The following is a 5,439-nucleotide window of genomic DNA, read 5'->3' as shown; positions in this document are numbered from 1 at the left end:
GCGACAACCGGTCACCGAGGCACCCGCCGAAGGCGGGTGCCGAGTTCACCGGCCCCAAGCGACAACCGGTCACCGAGGCACCCGCCGAAGGCGGGTGCCGAGTTCACTGGCCCCAAGCGACAACCGGTCACCGAGGCACCCGCCGAAGGCGGGTGCCGAGTTCACTGGCCCCAAGCGACGGCGGTCACCGAGGCACCCGCCGGAGGCGGGTGCTGAGTTCACCGGCCCCAAGCGACGGCGGTCACCGAGGCACCCGCCGGAGGCGGGTGCCGAGTTCACCGGCCCCGAGCACCAGCGGTCAGCCACGGAGGGTGCTGGATCATCCATACTTCCATAGCTCCAGAGCTCCATAGCCCCGGAGCTCCATAGCCCCGGAGCTCCATAGCCCCGGAGCTCCATAGCTCCATAGCCCCGGAGCTCCATAGCCCCGGAGCTCCATAGCCCCGGAGCTCCATAGCTCCATAGCCCCGGAGCTCCATAGCCCCGGAGCTCCATAGCCCCGGAGCTCCATAGCTCCATACTTCCATAGCCCCATACTTCCATAGCTCCATAGCTCCATAGCTCCATACTTCCATAGCTCCAGCCGCGGAGGGTGCTGGCTGGTGGCTCCATAGCTCCATACTTCCATACTTGCAGCCACGGAGTTGGCTAAAATTGCACTAAGTGCGAAAGCCCATTCATTTACAACGGCGTGTCCGCCAGGCGGCGACATTTCCCCGTTACCGGTGGCTGCGCGGCGGGTGAGTGACAGAGCTTATCCGAGCGGCTGGAACTCTGCGCCGGCGTGGTCGAGCATGAGGCCCCGGCCCTTTGGCTGCCTGGTACCTAAAACACTTCCATTGATCCAGCCACGGAGGGTGCTGGCTGGTGGCTCCATAGCTCCATAGCTCCATAGCACCAGAGCTCCATAGCTCCATAGCACCAGAGCTCCATAGCTCCATAGCACCAGAGCTCCATAGCTCCATAGCACCAGAGCTCCATGGCTTCAGAGCTCCATAGCACCATAGCTCCATACCTCCAGAGCTCCAGGGCTCCATAGCTCCATACCTCCAGAGCTCCATACCTCCAGAGCTCCATACCTCCAGAGCTCCATAGCACCAGAGCTCCATGGCTTCAGAGCTCCATAGCACCATAGCTCCATACCTCCAGAGCTCCAGGGCTCCATAGCTCCATACCTCCAGAGCTCCATACCTCCAGAGCTCCATACCTCCAGAGCTCCATAGCACCAGAGCTCCATGGCTTCAGAGCTCCATAGCACCATAGCTCCATACCTCCAGAGCTCCAGGGCTCCATAGCTCCATACCTCCAGAGCTCCATACCTCCAGAGCTCCATACCTCCAGAGCTCCAGAGCTCCATAGCACCAGAGCTCCATGGCTTCAGAGCTCCATAGCACCATAGCTCCATACCTCCAGAGCTCCAGGGCTCCATAGCTCCATACCTCCAGAGCTCCATACCTCCAGAGCTCCAGAGCTCCATAGCACCAGAGCTCCATGGCTTCAGAGCTCCATAGCACCATAGCTCCATACCTCCAGAGCTCCAGGGCTCCATAGCTCCATACCTCCAGAGCTCCATACCTCCAGAGCTCCATACCTCCAGAGCTCCATAGCTCCATAGCACCAGAGCTCCATAGCTCCATAGCACCAGAGCTCCATAGCACCAGAGCTCCATAGCACCAGAGCTCCATAGCTCCATAGCACCAGAGCTCCATAGCTCCATAGCACCAGAGCTCCATAGCTCCATAGCACCAGAGCTCCATACTTCCAGAGCTCCATAGCTCCATAGCTCCATAGCACCAGAGCTCCATAGCTCCATAGCACCAGAGCTCCATGGCTTCAGAGCTCCATAGCACCATAGCTCCATACCTCCAGAGCTCCAGGGCTCCATAGCTCCATACCTCCAGAGCTCCATACCTCCAGAGCTCCATACCTCCAGAGCTCCATAGCACCAGAGCTCCATAGCTCCATAGCACCAGAGCTCCATAGCACCAGAGCTCCATAGCACCAGAGCTCCATAGCTCCATAGCACCAGAGCTCCATAGCTCCATATCACCAGAGCTCCATACTTCCAGAGCTCCATAGCTCCATAGCTCCATAGCACCAGAGCTCCATAGCTCCATAGCACCAGAGCTCCATAGCTCCATAGCACCAGAGCTCCATACTTCCATAGCTCCATAGCTCCATACCTCCAGAGCTCCATAGCTCCATAGCTCCATACCTCCAGAGCTCCATAGCTCCAGAGCTCCATAGCTCCATAGCTCCATAGCTCCATAGCACCAGAGCTCCATAGCTCCATAGCACCAGAGCTCCATACTTCCATAGCTCCAGGGCTCCATAGCTCCAGGGCTCCATACCTCCAGAGCTCCATAGCTCCATACTTCCAGAGCTCCATAGCTCCATACTTCCATAGCTCCATACTTCCATACCTCCATAGCTCCATACTTCCATAGCACCAGAGCTCCATACTTCCATAGCACCAGAGCTCCATACCTCCAGAGCTCCAGAGCTCCAGCCTGGGTGGCTGGTGGCTCCATAGCTCCATACTTCCATAGCTCTAAGTCAGAGAGTTGGCGAAAATTGCACTAAGTGCGAAAGCCCATTCATTTACAACGGCGTGTCCACAAGGCGGCGACATTTCCCCGTTACCGGTGGCTGCGCGGCGGGTGAGTGACAGAGCTTATCCGAGCGGCTGGAACTCTGCGCCGGCGTGGTCGAGCGTGAGGCCTCGGCCCTTTGGCTGCCTGGTACCTAAAACACTTCCATTGATCCAGCCACGGAGGGTGCTGGCTGGTGGCTCCATACCTCCATAGCTCCATAGCACCAGAGCTCCATAGCTCCATAGCACCAGAGCTCCATGGCTTCAGAGCTCCATAGCACCATAGCTCCATACCTCCAGAGCTCCAGGGCTCCATAGCTCCATACCTCCAGAGCTCCATACCTCCAGAGCTCCATACCTCCAGAGCTCCATAGCACCAGAGCTCCATGGCTTCAGAGCTCCATAGCACCATAGCTCCATACCTCCAGAGCTCCAGGGCTCCATAGCTCCATACCTCCAGAGCTCCATACCTCCAGAGCTCCATACCTCCAGAGCTCCAGAGCTCCATAGCACCAGAGCTCCATGGCTTCAGAGCTCCATAGCACCATAGCTCCATACCTCCAGAGCTCCAGGGCTCCATAGCTCCATACCTCCATAGCTCCATACCTCCAGAGCTCCAGAGCTCCATAGCACCAGAGCTCCATGGCTTCAGAGCTCCATAGCACCATAGCTCCATACCTCCAGAGCTCCAGGGCTCCATAGCTCCATACCTCCAGAGCTCCATACCTCCAGAGCTCCAGAGCTCCATAGCACCAGAGCTCCATGGCTTCAGAGCTCCATAGCACCATAGCTCCATACCTCCAGAGCTCCAGGGCTCCAAAGCTCCATACCTCCAGAGCTCCATACCTCCAGAGCTCCATACCTCCAGAGCTCCATAGCTCCATAGCACCAGAGCTCCATAGCTCCATAGCACCAGAGCTCCATAGCACCAGAGCTCCATAGCACCAGAGCTCCATAGCTCCATAGCACCAGAGCTCCATAGCTCCATAGCACCAGAGCTCCATAGCTCCATAGCACCAGAGCTCCATACTTCCAGAGCTCCATAGCTCCATAGCTCCATAGCACCAGAGCTCCATAGCTCCATAGCACCAGAGCTCCATAGCTCCATAGCACCAGAGCTCCATACTTCCATAGCTCCATAGCTCCATACCTCCAGAGCTCCATAGCTCCATAGCTCCATACCTCCAGAGCTCCATAGCTCCAGAGCTCCATAGCTCCATAGCACCAGAGCTCCATAGCTCCATAGCACCAGAGCTCCATACTTCCATAGCTCCAGGGCTCCATAGCTCCAGGGCTCCATAGCTCCATACCTCCAGAGCTCCATAGCTCCATACTTCCAGAGCTCCATAGCTCCATAGCACCAGAGCTCCATAGCTCCATAGCACCAGAGCTCCATAGCTCCATAGCACCAGAACTCCATAGCTCCATAGCACCAGAGCTCCATAGCTCCATAGCTCCAGGGCTCCATAGCTCCATAGCTCCAGGGCTCCATAGCTCCATAGCTCCATAGCTCCAGGGCTCCATAGCTCCATAGCTCCATACCTCCAGAGCTCCATACCTCCAGAGCTCCATACCTCCATACACCAGAGCTCCATAGCTCCAGGGCTCCAGGGCTCCATAGCTCCATACCTCCAGAGCTCCATAGCTCCATACTTCCAGAGCTCCATAGCTCCATAGCTCCATACTTCCATAGCTCCATAGCTCCATACTTCCATAGCACCTGAGCTCCATACCTCCAGAGCTCCATAGCTCCAGCCTGGGTGGCTGGTGGCTCCATAGCTCCATACTTCCATAGCTCTAAGTCAGAGAGTTGGCGAAAATTGCACTAAGTGCGAAAGCCCATTCATTTACAACGGCGTGTCCGCCAGGCGGCGACATTTCCCCGTTACCGGTGGCTGCGCGGCGGGTGAGTGACAGAGCTTATCCGAGCGGCTGGAACTCTGCGCCGGCGTGGTCGAGCGTGAGGCCTCGGCCCTTTGGCTGCCTGGTACCTAAAACACTTCCATTGATCCAGCCACGGAGGGTGCTGGCTGGTGGCTCCATACCTCCATAGCTCCATAGCACCAGAGCTCCATAGCACCATAGCTCCATACCTCCAGAGCTCCAGGGCTCCATAGCTCCATACCTCCAGAGCTCCATACCTCCAGAGCTCCATAGCACCAGAGCTCCATGGCTTCAGAGCTCCATAGCACCATAGCTCCATACCTCCAGAGCTCCAGGGCTCCATAGCTCCATACCTCCAGAGCTCCATACCTCCAGAGCTCCATACCTCCAGAGCTCCATAGCACCAGAGCTCCATGGCTTCAGAGCTCCATAGCACCATAGCTCATTACCTCCAGAGCTCCAGGGCTCCATAGCTCCATACCTCCAGAGCTCCATACCTCCAGAGCTCCATACCTCCAGAGCTCCAGAGCTCCATAGCACCAGAGCTCCATGGCTTCAGAGCTCCATAGCTCCATACCTCCAGAGCTCCAGGGCTCCATAGCTCCATACCTCCAGAGCTCCATACCTCCAGAGCTCCAGAGCTCCATAGCACCAGAGCTCCATGGCTTCAGAGCTCCATAGCACCATAGCTCCATACCTCCAGAGCTCCAGGGCTCCATAGCTCCATACCTCCAGAGCTCCATACCTCCAGAGCTCCATACCTCCAGAGCTCCATAGCTCCATAGCACCAGAGCTCCATAGCTCCATAGCACCAGAGCTCCATAGCACCAGAGCTCCATAGCACCAGAGTTCCATAGCTCCATAGCACCAGAGCTCCATAGCTCCATAGCACCAGAGCTCCATAGCTCCATAGCACCAGAGCTCCATACTTCCAGAGCTCCATAGCTCCATAGCTCCATAGC

This window comes from Syngnathus leptorhynchus, unplaced genomic scaffold (genome assembly GCF_054491065.1).
Source record: "Syngnathus leptorhynchus isolate UIUO unplaced genomic scaffold, UIUO_Slep HiC_scaffold_32, whole genome shotgun sequence".
NCBI classification, from domain to species: Eukaryota; Metazoa; Chordata; class Actinopteri; order Syngnathiformes; family Syngnathidae; genus Syngnathus; species Syngnathus leptorhynchus.
This window is presented reverse-complemented; position numbering follows the sequence as displayed.